The sequence below is a fragment of the Notolepis coatsorum genome (genome assembly GCF_963971535.1).
Source record: "Notolepis coatsorum genome assembly, chromosome: 3".
Lineage (NCBI taxonomy): Eukaryota > Metazoa > Chordata > Actinopteri > Aulopiformes > Paralepididae > Notolepis > Notolepis coatsorum.
The window spans coordinates 162,393,869-162,411,368 of NC_140167.1; positions in this window are offsets into that span (position 1 = coordinate 162,393,869).

Below are 17,500 nucleotides of genomic sequence, written 5' to 3' on the forward strand. Positions count from 1 at the left end.
TCACATTAGGAGCTAGTTCCCAGACACTGTGGCTAGGCTAACTATAGGTCCTGGGTGGCTAATACAGTCACTAAGCTCCTGTGCCTTGATTACATATATGTGTGTGTGATGCTTGGGTTACTGGTGGTCCTGACATGCTCGGACAGGCAGTATGTATGGGAAACACTGTATCTGATCCCTGTGTTAGCTGTGTATATACATGTGTTAGCCGTGTATACTACATCATGGGTTTGAATATGAAATATTGCTAAATATTGGTGAACTTCGCACCATATTTATACCCTTCCAGGGTAAGCTAGCATAAAATGCAATCCTTAAATCTTTGCTTTAAGACTAGCTCTAAGACTAGCATTAAGACTAGATAGATAAAAAGACCTTCATTTCAACTGTACATCGGTAATAAATCTTCTACCCACAACCCCCCTGTGGTCGTCCCTGCACGAACCTGGCTTGACGTGCAGAATGTCCTTGACTCTTAAGTCTGGTCCGCGGCCGGGCTGCTCTCCACCAGGCAGGGCTCTAGGGTGCACCGATGTATCGGTCGGTATCGGTATCGGCCGATAAGTGCCTTGTTGACTGCTATTGGCCGATAAGCTCGGATGTGCCGATGGCAGTAGCCGATAAATATCCATCAATTTGTGTCACTCGCGACTTGCACAACGCCGTCCCCAGTCCCCCCACACACACAAGCTACTGCATCAAAGTTACTACTTAGGCTACTACTCAGGCTGCTAAACGAACAATAAACACTATGCAACAACCATCAAATGCACACAGCACACACACCCACACGCACACACTCACTTAAACAAACAACACACTGCAGCACCCACTCTCCACACTTTAGATCACACAAACACACTTTATATTTATTGATAAAGGATTTGCACTACAACTCGTACACCTACTGTAAATTGTACCTAAATTGCACCTCATCCCATTTCTGCCTTGCACTATATAGTATTGTATATTAGTACACTGCACAGTATTGTATATTATATGGTAACTCAGTTACGTCTATTCTGCATCGAACATTGTACATATGTCTATACTGAACACTGTGACCTCATTTTTTTTTACTTCTAATTTATGCTATATGTTGTGAAGGGCCAGATTAAACCGAATATATATATTTATTTATATATATATATTAATTGTATTTGTATATTCTCTAATATTCCCTGATATCCCTTGTATATTCCTTGTACAATATGCATTGAATATCCATTCTAGCCTACTGAACATCCCATAATAGTCTCCATTCTACTATTGGTCGAGACCTTGGTGCCAGGCTGCCATACCCCCCAGACCCAGTTCAAACGTACCGCTCAACATGTACGAACAAGTCCTAGTTCCGCGTAGGAATCTGGCTACCGCACCACTAATGGTACTATTTGTTCATAGTGCGTATATATACTGCGCTACTAAAGTAGGACTTCCTTTTTAGTCCAGTTTCTTACCCTCCAATAGAGTGACAGACGTAAAGCCTCCCCGCGACGCCACGTGTGGGAGTAAGGCCAAGTTCGGCCTACCATCGGTATTGAGACATCGTGTATATTAATATTTGAATAGTCATATTTGGCACTATATCGTCGAGTTGGACGTAGTCTATTAAGCTAATAATAGTCTATTCATATGTAGTGCTTCGTGCGGTGAGAATACTATCGTAGTCAGTACCCCCATCGTTTCGGGTAGAACTGGCTGCTTATCCAGGGTGGCCGACCCCATGTGAGGCTGCACCCGAGGAGCCCCAGAGCCGACGAGCGAGTGGACCTGCATACCGGATTATTCTACCGACGACAGCCCGCCTTCCCAGGCACGGATTATGCTTTGTATACAGTGATTATTCTATGGATAAAGACCAACACTGCCGTGTGTTGGAAACCCCCCCCCGGAGAGGACGACAGGTGAGGAGACGCTCTACACGACGAGGTCGCTTCACGTCTCTCCATCGTGGACCGGAGGAAGCCGGCCACAGAGAGTCCAACTGCTTTCATCTGTGGATCGAGGATCGCTGAGGCACCGAGCCGCACAACCGTGGGTTCTCCCAGGATACCCTCGGCCAGACGGATACAGCCAGACTCTACCCCCCCCCCCCCTTCTCCAGTTGTCTTACAAGCGACCGGAATTCCCCCCTAGTGTATCCAGTTCTATAATCATTAAAGTATCATTGCTATTATTCCTTAAATATTCCAGGTTGTATATTTACCGCCTGCGCCACCAGAGATTGGACGTTCTCTATTGATATACCAACGAATACTCATTTGCCATAAAAGTGCATCCTATTTCAAATCATAAATGTAATTAAGTGATTGCTCTACATACCCTTTGCTATGTATTAATTATTATTAAACGCAGACTTTCGACTTGGTACATTTGTGTTGGATCGTTTCATCTACGTGGGAGTGTTTACCATAATTATTTATGCCTAGTACTGGGTGGCCAGAGTCTAAAGTACAAGAGGTAGTGGTAGTAAGTATCATATCTAACAATACAGTCAGGGAATTGTACCCCTCAGTTACAATTGGTCCTTCGAGCCGGATGGTAATTAGTGTAATATTAATATAGTGTTATTAATATTGAAATGGCCTATGATGAACACTCCACGAAACGATCCTCCTAACCAACACCCGCAGCGCGAACGACGGCTCCCTCAGTACTTAGAGGCTTACGCTGTCAGTCAACAACCTAGTCTTCTACTAACAGTAAACGCGGTAAAACTAGAAAGTAAAAGTATGTCTAACCCCAACGCCCAGACTACCCCGACCATAGAGGCCCCTACGGGTTCTAATGTAACTGACCAAGCTCACGGTGGGGACCAGTGGGAACCAGACATGACTTCACACCCCGCCAGTACTGAAGAAGTAGTCCCCGATGAGTCCCGGGAGGAATACAACGCTACCGAGAGAGAACTCGGCACGGAAGAAGACGGGGAGAGCACCGTGGAGATAGAGCTCCAAGGCTCCGCAAGGAGTACCCCGAGGGAAGGCTCCCCTATACAACCGCCTTCTCCCAGCGAGGCAGAGAGGACCCTACAGCAGGCCTTCCTCATCAGCCTGAACGCCGCTGCTGAACGCGACCGACTGCAGATCCAGCAGCGGAGCGAAGAAGAGCATATACGTCTAGAAATAAGACGCATTCAGATGGAAGAGAATGTGGCCCGAGACCGAGCAGACAGCCAGCGAGCAGCTGCTGGTGCTCTACGGGACGCAGAGCGCGACAGACAGCAAGCGCAACTAATAGAACAGCTGATCAGACGGACAACACCCTCTCCCTCCGCCAGAGGCTCCAGGAACTCGTCTAGACACACCTCCAGGGCGGCATCCCCTAGCCGAGTAAACAACCCTGAACTTGACCAACAGACGAGGTCTATACCCCCCACAGACCACCTCCCCCCACCGGTCCAAGCGAGACCTAGCAACCGGGAAGGAGCAGCATATCCTGTGGAGAGGCTAAACCAGAGACTACAAGCACTGGATGACCTAACTGAAGACGAAGAGGAAGAGGAGGAGAACCGCGCCCGACGACAGCACAGTACTCTACCGGACCAGGAGGTCCGGTACAGCCCAGGCTATACTCCCGCGGAGCTGCGCTACAGACCCCCGACTCTATACACGGGTGAGCACGACGCACGACCCGCACCGAGGAACAGCACCTGGACAAGCGGGCCATGGTACACTGCCGGTACCAGCCCATACCAAGAAGCGGGAGGAGACTCGCCTAGGAGGCCTCTCCCCCAACGCTCGCCAATGTATCCACAGTCAGCGTCATACATTGGCACGCCTATGGTACCCGACTTCACCCAAGAGAACCGGGCCCAGTATACAGAACTCCGCATGTGTCTGGAGACCATGTTGGTGGATGTATTGGATGAACGCCATAAATACGCCATCCTACTGAAGCACTTAAAGGTACCCCGCGCACATAATATAGCGCTCGCCTACGCGACTTCCACCACCCCATACACAGCAGCGCTGGTAGCATTGGACCAGAGGTATGGGCGCATATGGGATTACGTGATCCAGGAGATCCGACACATCGACCGCTTACCCCCAGCAATAGACAATCGAGCACTGGACGACCTGTCCATCAGAGTGCAGTCCCTGGTAGGGATGTTGGGAGCGCAGAGAGAGAAGGGGAGGCATGAACTTTACGCCAACTCAAATGTGGAAAGGATCTTGGAGAAGCTGCCGCCCGCTCGACAGGAGCGTTTTAGGCGGCAGAGAGACCACCGAGACCCGAATGGCCCCGAACCGAACCTCCTCGATCTAGCAGACTTCCTGGCGAGAGAAGTCAGCAGCCTACGGCTAGATACATTCGGACGGAGCACCCCTGGCTCCAGAGAAGGAACCAGACGACTAAATGATGGAAGAAGATCGGTGACTGTGATGCACCAATCGGAGTCAGTACCGAGCAGCAGGAGCCACAGTACCCCCTCCAGAACGGAGAAGTGGAAGATAGTGTGCCCCTACTGTGAGAAAGAACACTGGCTAGCGCAATGTGACTCCTTCCCCAAGCTGAACGCGGAGGAAGCAAGTCAATGGATAAAGTCCAACAAGCGCTGTTTTCGCTGTGCGCGCTCACACATGGCAGCCGAATGCCGCTTAAAGAAAAGGTGCACCAAGTGCGATGGAGCCCATCTGGACATACTTCACGACAGTAACAGACGGCGCCCTTCACCCGCACCATCCAGCAGCAAAGCGAGCGTCATGTACATCGATCCCGCCAGCAGCAGTGGAGCCCGAGTACTCCTAAAAGTAGTGCGTGTGACACTAAGCTACCAGAATAAAGTCCTGGACACTTACGCCGTCCTCGATGACGGGTCAGAGAAGACCCTTCTGCTCGCCTCCGCTGCGGCCCAGCTAGGGCTGCGGGGAAGCGAAACCCAAATGACAATTCGGACAATAAGACGAGATTTGAAGAAGATAAAGGGCGAGAATGTCTCATTCTCTATCGCAGCAAGCGGCCAGCCTGAACGACGGTACCAGATTACAGACGCTTTCACCAGCCAAGAAATAGGACTGTCGCGGTACACATACCCCGTCGCCAAGCTGATGGAGAAATATGCACATCTGCGCAAGTTACCGATCCCGCTCATAGACAATGCTATGCCGACCCTGTTGATAGGCTCCGACCATGCAGACCTCATTGTCCCGATAGACCGGGTTCATACCGGACCCCGAGGCTGTCCTGCAGCAGTCGAGACCCGTTTGGGATGGACTCTCCAAGGCCCGCTCGCCAAATCTCTCAACCGAAGTACAGCCACTAGATGTCTCCACTCCCGAGTCACAGAGGGAGAAACCGCACTCCTGCAACACGTAGAGCGGCTATGGACCTTGGAACAAATGCCCTTTAAGAACGGAAAGAAAGACATTCGCTCTAAAGATGACATTTACGCCATTCACCTCCTCGAGACAGGGACCAAGAGAGTCCCGGTCAACGGCGTGTTGAGATACGCCACGCCACTCCTGCGGCGAGAAGGAATGCCTACTTTCCACGCCAAGACAGACGCCACAGAACGGTACCTGCTGAACACGGAGCGGCGCTTAGCCAAGAACCCCGCCCAAGAGAGTGTATACCGCGCCGAGATTGAGAAGCTCATCACAGCGGGACACGTCACAAAGATGGACATTAAAGAGGCTGACCAGACCACCGAATCGTGGTACGTGCCTCACCACAAGGTCCATCACAACGGTAAAGACCGCATAGTATTTAACTGCAGCTACCAGATCGGATCCCAAAATCTGAATAAAGAGTTACTGCCCGGTCCCACACTCGGCCCCTCCCTACTCGGCGTTCTACTCCGCTTCCGCCAGGAAAAGGTGGCCATCAGCGGGGACATTAAAGGAATGTTCCTGCAGGTGAGATTAGTAGAGGAGGACAAGCCCCTGTTACGGTTCCTATGGAGAGAGAAGCCAGGAGATGAGCACCCAGCCATCTACCAATGGGAAGTCCTCCCCTTCGGAACGACGTGCAGCCCCTGCTGTGCTACATTTGCACTACAGAAACATGTAGCAGAGGACCCAGCAGCGGACGAAGAGGTCCGACACAGCGTAAAGAACAGCTTCTACGTAGACAACTGTCTACAAAGCCTTTCAACCCAGGAAGAAGCCGAGGCTCTCCTGATTAAACTCCGCGCCTCATTGATCAAAGGCGGCTTTGATCTCAGGCAGTGGGCCAGCAGCGATCCGCAAGTACTGCGCAGCCTCTCCTCCGAGGACAAGGCAGCCAGCAGCGAGACCTGGATGGCTACCATCCCGGGAGAAGCCCAGGAGATGACCCTGGGATTGGTGTGGCGATTCAAAACAGATTCGCTTCACTACAGACACAAGCCCCTGACTACGGAGCAGGGAAGGCCGGCGGCGGCGCCGACCACCAGACGGAGTGTGTACACAACACTCGCCCGACAATATGACCCGCTAGGATGTATTCTACCGTACACCACCAGGGCAAAAATGATTGTACGAGCATTGTGGGACAAGGACCAGGGCTGGGACGACCCCATTCCCGCACACCTTGCATCCACCTGGAGAGAGTGGGAGATGGAGCTCCACTCACTCCCAGGCGCTAATATGCGCCGAAGCTACTTCCCACCCACGGTGAGGCCAGAGACATGTAAAATGGACTTACACGTCTTCAGTGACGCCTCAGAGGTCGCATACGGATCAGTAGCCTACTTGCGGGCCCAAGAAGAGGGGGGAGAGATCTACACAGCATTTGTCCTCGCCCGCTCGAGAATAGCCCCACGCAAGCAACAATCTATCCCACGTCTAGAGCTCTGCGCAGCCCTAGCCGGAGCGCACCTAGCCACGCTCATCCAACGTGAGCTCACCATACCGGTGTCTAGAACAATCCTGTGGTCAGATTCCACGACAGTACTCGCCTGGATCAAATCGGACTCATGCAAGTACAAAGTCTTCGTGGGAGTCAGAGTCACCGAGATTCAAGACTTAACCGAAGAGTTAACCGGAGAAACAGAGTGGCGCTACGTTGATACAAAACAGAACCCAGCTGACGTCATCACCCGGGGAATGCCCCTAGATGACCTCACCCGTCGCAATGTCTACAGTGACGGCCCAGCGTTCCTAAAGCTCCCGGAAGGAGAGTGGCCCACGCCTATCCCGAGGGAAGCAAGTCAAGAGGAGGCTGAGATTGAGCACTGTTATCTCCGCAGACCCCAACATAGATGATTGCACTACCATAGAGAGTGCACAACAAAGGACATTCCTGCGGCACCACCCGGAGTGTAAGTCCCCCGCTGAAATGTCAGCAGCTAACTACGAGGAAGCAGAATTGCTTCTACTGCAGCGAGCCCAGAGAGACTCGTTCCCCGATGAATTGGCCTGTCTACAGGGAGGAAAGCCCGTCCCATCCGACAGCAGATTAATTCATCTGGCCCCCGAGAGCGACGCTCATACCCTCATCAGAGTGGGTGGTCGCCTACGCAGAGCCCCCAATCTACCGGATGACATTAAATACCCGATCGTATTGAACAGCCGACACAAGGTCACAGAGCTGATTATAAAGAAATACGATGAGGATGTACATCACGCAGGAGCAGAAAGAGTCTTCGCGGAGATCAGACGTCGTTACTGGATCCTACAAGGAAGAGAGGCGGTACGACGCTTCCAGCGAACATGTCTAGACTGCCGCAAGTGGCGCGCACAGCCCAGCATACCAAGGATGGCTGACCTTCCTCCATGTCGCCTCCGAATCGGTGACAAGCCATTCCACTCAACGGGTATGGACTGCTTTGGCCCGCTGCACATAAAGAAAGGAAGAGGAACCGAGAAGCGGTGGGGTATTGTATTCAAATGCATGACCACCAGAGCGATACACATCGAGCTTCTCCCGACCATGAGCACAGACTCATTCCTTATGGCCTTCCGTAGATTCACATCACGGAAAGGAAGACCATCTACACTATTGTCCGATCATGGGACAAACTTCAAAGGCGGCGAAAGAGAGCTGAGAGAGAGCTTCCAAGCTATGGGCCCAGAACTTAAGACCCACCTCGCTCCAGCACAGATTGACTTCCAATTCAACCCCCCAAACGCACCCCACTTCGGTGGTACTTGGGAACGGGAAGTGCGTTCCATAAAGACAGCCCTGTACGCAGTACTTGGGGCCCAGACTGTGGCGGAAGAAGTCCTAATGACAGTCCTCATGGAGATTGAGGGAGTATTGAACTCTAAGCCCCTCGGCTACGTCTCCAGCGATGTGGCGGATATCGACCCAGTTACCCCCAACACACTCCTGATGGGGCGGCTAGATCCCGCGTTACCCCAGACAATGTACCGGCCTGAAGAAGCGAACGGCCGACGAATGTGGAGGTACAGCCAAGTATTAGCCGACAAGTTTTGGAGCAGTTTCCTACTGCACTACCTACCGTCTCTACAGACCCGCCAGAAGTGGGTAAAGGAGAGAGACAATTTGACAGAAGGAACAGTCGTCATGATTATTGATCAATCACTGCCCAGAGCTATGTGGCCGGCCGGCCGCGTAAGCAAAGTGATCACCGGTGCCGACGGCAAGGTCCGAGCAGCTGAAGTGCTTGTCCAGGGTCGCACTTACACCCGTCCCGTGGCGAGGCTCATAGAACTGCCCCGACTCCCAGACACAATCGATGATGACCATGACCCTATAACCCTATGACTTTGTGAAGTTGACTGACCCCTACAGCAAACCCTTATGTGTAAATAGACAACGCGATTAATCTGTCTCTGCTTAACTGATTAGGTCTGGGACCAATCAGGGGGTGGCTGTTGTGAAGGGCCAGATTAAACCGAATATATATATTTATTTATATATATATATTTAATTGTATTTGTATATTCTCTAATATTCCCTGATATCCCTTGTATATTCCTTGTACAATATGCATTGAATATCCATTCTAGCCTACTGAACATCCCATAATAGTCTCCATTCTACTATTGGTCGAGACCTTGGTGCCAGGCTGCCATACCCCCCAGACCCAGTTCAAACGTACCGCTCAACATGTACGAACAAGTCCTAGTTCCGCGTAGGAATCTGGCTACCGCACCACTAATGGTACTATTTGTTCATAGTGCGTATATATACTGCGCTACTAAAGTAGGACTTCCTTTTTAGTCCAGTTTCTTACCCTCCAATAGAGTGACAGACGTAAAGCCTCCCCGCGACGCCACGTGTGGGAGTAAGGCCAAGTTCGGCCTACCATCGGTATTGAGACATCGTGTATATTAATATTTGAATAGTCATATTTGGCACTATATCGTCGAGTTGGACGTAGTCTATTAAGCTAATAATAGTCTATTCATATGTAGTGCTTCGTGCGGTGAGAATACTATCGTAGTCAGTACCCCCATCGTTTCGGGTAGAACTGGCTGCTTATCCAGGGTGGCCGACCCCATGTGAGGCTGCACCCGAGGAGCCCCAGAGCCGACGAGCGAGTGGACCTGCATACCGGATTATTCTACCGACGACAGCCCGCCTTCCCAGGCACGGATTATGCTTTGTATACAGTGATTATTCTATGGATAAAGACCAACACTGCCGTGTGTTGGAAACCCCCCCCCCGGAGAGGACGACAGGTGAGGAGACGCTCTACACGACGAGGTCGCTTCACGTCTCTCCATCGTGGACCGGAGGAAGCCGGCCCACAGAGAGTCCAACTGCTTTCATCTGTGGATCGAGGATCGCTGAGGCACCGAGCCGCACAACCGTGGGTTCTCCCAGGATACCCTCGGCCAGACGGATACAGCCAGACTCTACCCCCCCCCCCCTTCTCCAGTTGTCTTACAAGCGACCGGAATTCCCCCCTAGTGTATCCAGTTCTATAATCATTAAAGTATCATTGCTATTATTCCTTAAATATTCCAGGTTGTATATTTACCGCCTGCGCCACCAGAGATTGGACGTTCTCTATTGATATACCAACGAATACTCATTTGCCATAAAAGTGCATCCTATTTCAAATCATAAATGTAATTAAGTGATTGCTCTACATACCCTTTGCTATGTATTAATTATTATTAAACGCAGACTTTCGACTTGGTACATTTGTGTTGGATCGTTTCATCTATGTGGGAGTGTTTACCATAATTATTTATGCCTAGTACTGGGTGGCCAGAGTCTAAAGTACAAGAGGTAGTGGTAGTAAGTATCATATCTAACAATACAGTCAGGGAATTGTACCCCTCAGTTACACTATACTATGTTATTTTATTTCATACTTATCTTGTCTTGCACAGTCTCTGGAGCGCAACAGTAAGAAGCATTTTGTATAAAAGTATTCTGTACTTCTGTATGACAACTATTAAAGAAACTTGAAACTTGAAACTTATGATTAACAAGGCATTTGTTTTGTGGCATTATGGTTATATAGTTAGTGTTACACGTTCAATAACATCAGCATATTATTTACCCGAACGTAGCAAGCGTTCATACTAGCTCAGTTCCTTCCGTTGCTCACAGAGCCCTGAGTTTTACCCATTCTGCAATCTGTTAACACTTTAATCGCCGATGACGTGTTTAGACGTCATTCCTAGCCATGCTCATTCTGCCGAAGACGCCGTAACTCGTCTTTGATATCAATATTTCAAAAATGTGTGATCGAAATCATATTTCCCCTCCGGGGCCCTGAGATATACTGCAAAGCTCCACTCAACTCTCTAGCGGTTCAAGAGCGCCATCTGGTGGCCGATCGGCAGATCGCCAACAGGAAATGACTTGTCGAACCGGAAGTGCTCATCCATATGTCGTCCGGGCACTCGCTATCGTTAGAGAGACTCCGTCTTGACACAGTGAACATCGATCGGTGCAAATAACTTGAAAAAACAACATGATTTGGACGTATATACTATTATACAACCTGGAAATGGATCGGGCATTTCTCCATCCCATAATAGAAAAAATTCTGTTCCACGCTCATCTGCCAGCGGCGGGAGGAAGCCACGGTGAGTCGCAGCGTTATATTCTAACGTGTTCCATATAAACTGCTATGATGATCATATGACCCACACTGGATGAATCATCTAACGCTGCCCACGGAATTATAAACGACCCCCCGCCCATCCGGTCATCATCAGATGATACGTAGTAACTTCTAGAAGTACCTCCAGTTGAAATTTATTATCTGGCACAGATCGCTATCAAACTGTATTTCATCATGCATATAATGCATTTGGGGCTATAAATCACGTTCTGAAGAAAGCTGCAGAAAACGATAAAAACATACTTATACTTTAGACCATATTTTAGTATGAATATGTGAATGAAAAAGTATATCGTTGCTACACCCTGAACAATGGATATAGGACATTGAATGGGCCATAATAATGGCAATTTAGCAATAGAATTTAAAAAGTTATAGCCCTGCAAAGAAGGGGAACTTCTCCATAGACAAATAGAGCTGGCTAGGGATGGTAAATTATGAATTTGAACCATGGCGATCAAAGTGTTAATAGCGTTTTCAATCAGACACATGTATAGAAAGGCTTTGTTTTATTATAACATTAGTTGCAGTAAAATCATTATGCCTCATTTAAGTCATCCTGCGGAGCTAAAAGCTAAACGTCAGCCGCGCCGCCATTGTTGTTGTTGTAGAAAAGCTCTCGTCAACTAAAAATCAATGGCGGACAAAAGCCGAAGTAAAAAATGTATACACGCTTGCCGATTGGTGGTAACAGCAGAGGCGGGTGCAAGCGGTGTGTGCCGTAATTGGCAGAATCGACTGTCAATCAAAATTTCATTGGTTGAGACAATAGTATCTAGCTGCAGCCCAGCAGGTAGACCATGCTGGGAGAACTAGTATCTAGCTGCAGCCCTGCAGAACATACTGGGAGAGAGATAGTGCTATTTCTTGATGTTTCCTTTTTTAAAGTAAGTAAAGAGGCCTATGTTCATATCGGTGAGCACAATTTGTAACACAAATATACAGTAGTTTCATAAAAAAAAAAATTACAAAAAGAACAAATATTTAAAAATATAAAAAAAAAAATTCTTGCCACAAATATCGGTATCGGTATCGGCCGATTGTGTTAGTTGAACAATCGGTATCGGTATCGGTGGCAAATTTTCATATCGGTGCATCCCTACAGGGCTCTGTGAACTTTGGCTGCGTCGCCTCAAACAAAGCCACGCTAGATCGGAGACAGGAGGCTCGTAAAAATCAGCCCCGAGAGCGCGGAGGGAAGCCAGTGGTCAGTGCCGGTCGGACGTGTCATCAAGTCCACCCGAAAATAAATCCTACCCCTTGTGAATGTTCCTCAAACCTGAAGACCTCCTCACCCACCCTCCTCCATTCCCCCGGGACAGCCTTTTATCAGCTGGCCTGTTGGCCCCCTGAAACACTCTCACTCACTCACTCACTCACTCACTCACTCACTCACTCACTCACTCACTCACTCACTCACTCACTCACTCACTCACTCACTCACTCACTCACACACACACACACACACACACACACACACACACACACTCTCACTCACTCACTCACTCACTCACTCACTCACTCACTCACTCACTCACTCACTCACTCACTCACTCACACTCTCATACACACACATACACTCACGCACACACTCGCTGCAAACCCATAAAGGCAGATCTATTGCTGGCTGCATGCAGGCCCACGCACACGATCATCTGAGTTGTGTTTAGAGAAGCTTCCCAGCCTCAGTTGTTTTAACCTCCTAGAGTTTAGAGTTCCTCCTCCTGCCCAGTCTCCTCTAGTCTCCTCTAGTCACACTCCTCTAGTGTGTTGATGCAGTGTGTTGATGCAGTGTGTAGAGCTGCCGCGGTATTGATATTTTCCTTACCGCACGAATTTGCGAAATATTTCCTACCGCCGCGGTTATTACCGCACAGTGCGCACAAAAAAAAATAAGTTTGAATGTTTTTTTTCTTTTTTTTTAGTAGTCTACTCTTATAGCCTGCCTCTAGTCTAATGGCGCTTTTCCACTGCATAGTACCTACTCGACTCGACCCGCTTTAGGCACCTGGTACTTCGTTCCTTTTCCACTGCAGCCAGGTACTACTCCGTTTGTCTCGGTGTGGGGATGCAGGCGGGGCCGCTCGCTTGTGTACACTGAAAGCTCCGTGGGCATAGATGTCCGAGGGCTTGCAGCAAGCCGGAGTTTAACACAGTTTCAATCAATCAATCAATCAATAACAACATTAACCAGACTCTCGTTGCGTCTATTCTGCCAAAGCTAACGTTACCTCTCATTGTGTATTCTACCAAGCAAACCCGGGTTTAACGTTACCTCTCGTGTATATCGGCTGACGGTAGTACTATTAGGCTAATAACAACAACAAACTTAACACATCAGCGATCTTGTTGTGACACTAAACTCTCCGCTCGGTGGTAAATTGGGTTGATGTCGGTTTTGTTTCATCAATAAATAAGGCAGAATACACAGTGAATCCATTCTTTTGTTTATTGCACTTGGTTCTGTCGCAAACAAATCCTGAATGAAATGCATCCTTAGCGAGGCAGTAAAGATGGCGGCGCGGCGTTCTGTTTTTGTTCAGACTAGAGGCTACAAAGTGTGACGCGTCTCTCTTCTGACCAGTCAGTGGTCTGCAATGTTTCACATGACTTTTCTGGTACCACTTCTACCCAATAGGGTCGCTTGGAACCGAGTAGGGTATATCTGCAGAGCCACAAGCCGCAAGCCAACTTTATTATTATGATAAAAAACAGCGGTGACGCGGTATTCAGCCTAACTCTGCGGTGAGCGTGATGCAACAGCGATACCGCGGTAATGCGGTTATCGCGGCAGCTCTAGCAGTGTGTTGATGCAGTGTGTTGATGCAGTGTGTTGATGCAGTGTGTTGATGATAGTGTGTGTTGATGCAGTGTGTTGATGCAGTGTGTTGATAGTGTGTGTTGGCAGTGTGTTGATGCAGTGTGTGTTGGCAGTGTGTTGATGCAGTGTGTTGCTGCAGTGTGTAGCTGCAGTGTGTAGCTGCAGTGTGTTGATGCAGTGCAGTGTTTCCCACAGGATTTTGTGAGACTGTGGTGGGTGAACCTCGGCCCCTCCGGAATTTATTTGTTTTGTACATTTTAAAGTTAAATGCATCAATCTGGTGCACTTTGAGAGCAAAATAAAGAGGCTAGATCTATGATGAACTTTGTGCTCAAAACACAAAATCGACTAGAGCAGTGCTTCCCAATCTTCTCCTCGAAGCACCCCAGCCGTTCAATGTATTTGTTAAATTCCACCACCAGCACCAACACCTGATTCATTTCATTTCATTTCAAACCTTTATTTATACTCGTGAAAGCACTGAGGTTTCCCTAATTTACAGTGATGACGGGTTAACAAAGGACACAAATATAACCGTTAATAATTACAATGAATTACAATTACTACAATGATGGATTAAAAACAATTACATGATTCAGTACATAAAAAAAAAGAAAAAAAAAAATCTATGCCCGCTTGCCTCAACGACTACCGCCCTGTAGCCCTCACCTCCATAGCCATGAAGTGCTTTGAGAAGCTAGTGAAGGGCTACATCTGTTCCTCCCTCCCCATCAACCTGGACCCTCTGCAATTTGCATATCGCCCCAACAGGTCCACGGAGGACGCCATAGCCCATGTGCTGCACACAGCAGCATCACACCTGGACAAGAGGCAGGGGAACTATGTGAGAATGCTGTTCATGATAGTCCAAGACCCACTGGCAGAGGTCATAGTTCAAGCCCAGGTCCCTGAGCTTGGCTATGAGTTTGGAGGGGACTATGGTATTGAATGCCGAGCTGTAGTCGATGAATAGCATTCTCACATAGTTCCCCTTCCTCTTGTCCAGGTGTGATGCTGCTGTGTGCAGCACATGGGCTATGGCGTCCTCCGTGGACCTGTTGGGGCGGTATGCAAATTGCAGGGGGTCCATGTTGATGGGGAGGGAGGAGCAGATGTAGCCCTTTACTAGCTTCTCAAAGCACTTCATGGCTATGGAGGTGAGAGCTACAGGGCGGTAGTCGTTGAGGCAAGCAGGCTTGGATTTTTTGGGTACAGGGATAATAGTGGACTTCTTCAGGCAGGTGGGGATGACAGCCTGTTCTAAGGACAGGTTAAATATGTCAGTGAATACCGGGGCCAGTTGGTCGGCACAGACTTTTAGGACGCGGCCGGGGATGCCGTCCGGTCCTGCTGCCTTCCTGATATTCACTTTTTTAAAGGTCCGCCTCACCTCATGCTCTGTTACCCTGAACACGGAGTCTCCATCAGCAGCCCCCCCCCCCATTGTCGTGGCTTGTGGGCTGGTGTTGTTATTACCAGCATCAAACCTCGCATAGAAGGTATTGAGGTTGTTTGCTAACGAGATGTCACTGTTCAGTTTGAGGGAGGTGCCTTTGTAGTCTGTCATCGTTTTGAGCCCCTGCCACATAGCTCTGGAGTCAGCCTGTTCAAACTGGAGTTCAATTTTATCCCTGTAGCGCCGTTTTGCCTCTATTACTGTCCTCCTTACGTTGTATCGCGCCACCTTGTGGTCATTCATGTTGCCTGCCACCAGGCCGTCGTTGTATGCTTTGGTGCGCGCTTTCAGAGCTTTACGGACGGATTTGTCTACCCAGGGTTTTTGATTTGGGTAAACTTTAATTGTGGTAGTGGGGATTGTTTCTTCCACCAAAGTACGAACAAAGTCCAGCACTGTCTCCGTGTAGACATTAATGTTATCTGTGTCGCGGAACACGCTCCAGTCTGTACATTCAAGCGCAGCTTGGAGCGTCTCCTCTGACGCCACATCCCATTCAAGGGTACTATGACTATGCATGCACCTCATGGTACCAAAGCACCTCAAAGGCGCTTAAAACAAAATTACAAACATCACAAAACAAACTGGTCAGACTACTACTTGACCTGAACCCCAGAACCCACCTCACCCCTGCCCACTTTGACAACCTAGGATGGCTTAGAGTAGACGACAGAGTACAGCAACTTGCAATGAGCCTGGTCTACAAGATACACTATACGACCGGGGTGCCCATGTACATGTCAAAATACTTCCCAAAGGTCAGTGAATACCACAACCACTACACCAGAGGAAGCTCAACAAATCATGTTAAACCCAGATTCGGATCAAACAAGGGACTAAACACGTTTCGCAATTATGCCACAACAATGTGGAACGCCCTACCCAAAGCTGTAAAGGAATGTGAATCCCTGCCCACATTCAAAACCGCTCTTAAAGAGCACCTACGGGAGGCTGCAATTCGAAACTGGCCACCGTAAATGCCCAAAACCCCCACCACCTCCTAATAGACAGTCTCCTCCCCACCGCATGTATATATTCCCTCCCCGCCGTATGTATATTTCTCTCCCACCCACCCACCCCCTCCTAATGTACAGTCCCCTCCCCATCATATGTATATACTCTGTCAGGATCTAGGGGTAACAGTACTGTATATTTGAATACCGTTTATGTCACAAATGTATCAGTACTAAATACCTATATGTCCCTATGCCATAAATGTCATGTATGTTGTGTATGTCATAAATGTCTATATGAATTGAAAATGGGGGACCCTGATGGAAACAAGACAAACGTCTTTCTCAGGTCTGCATCCCCTTAACAATTGTGTGTATTGAGCCGTACTGTATTGTACCCATTCTGCAATCTGTTAAATAAAGTTTTCATTCATTCATTCATTCATTCATCCATTTCTGCACCTCTCGCGAGACTACAGGAGGGTTATGGTTATACTCTTGGCTACATTCGAAAAAGAAACACAACATTGTACTTATTTGGAATAGCAGTGTCGGAGATCAAATGCCGGTTTGGCAACATGAAGCGAAGGCATCGGATACCTAACGTAACGTTACATTTTCAAAAAAAATTCAAAACATCAAACATTTTTGCTGCTAATTAAACAAACACTTCATGGAAACGGAGTAACGTTAACGTTATGTTGAGTTCATACGCGTAGTATGAACTCGACATAACGTTAACATTACTCCGTTTCCATGAGGTGTTTAATTAAGTCCATGGTGTTTCCAGTGTTGCTGCCACCGTTACGTCGCAGATGGATGGTACACTGTTAGCTCGGTAGCTAATCCGCTCCTAGACTACCGATAGCAGAACCGATAACGTCGGAGCTTATCAATACTAATACTAATTTAGTACCGGTTCCCGTTTAGAACCGGGTTTCGGGGGGCATCCCTAGTGTTGATGCAGTGTGTTGATGCAGTGTGTCGCTGCAGTGTGTTTATGCAGTGTGTTGATGCAGTGTGTTGACTGACCTCCAGGCTAAGCCTCCAGTCCAGAGATCTTTATACCGGGGCTCAGGAGGTACCGCAGTCATCTGGTGATCGAAAGGTTCCCGGTTCGATTCCCGGGTCGACGTGTCCTTGAGCGAGACACTTAACCCCTAACTGCTCCCGAACTGCCTCCGCCGTCGTCTTGTGTGTGAGTGAATGTGAGAACAAAAAAACTGTAAAGCACTTTGGATAAAAGCTGTTATATAAATACACCATTCACCATTTACTGCTCATTCGGACCA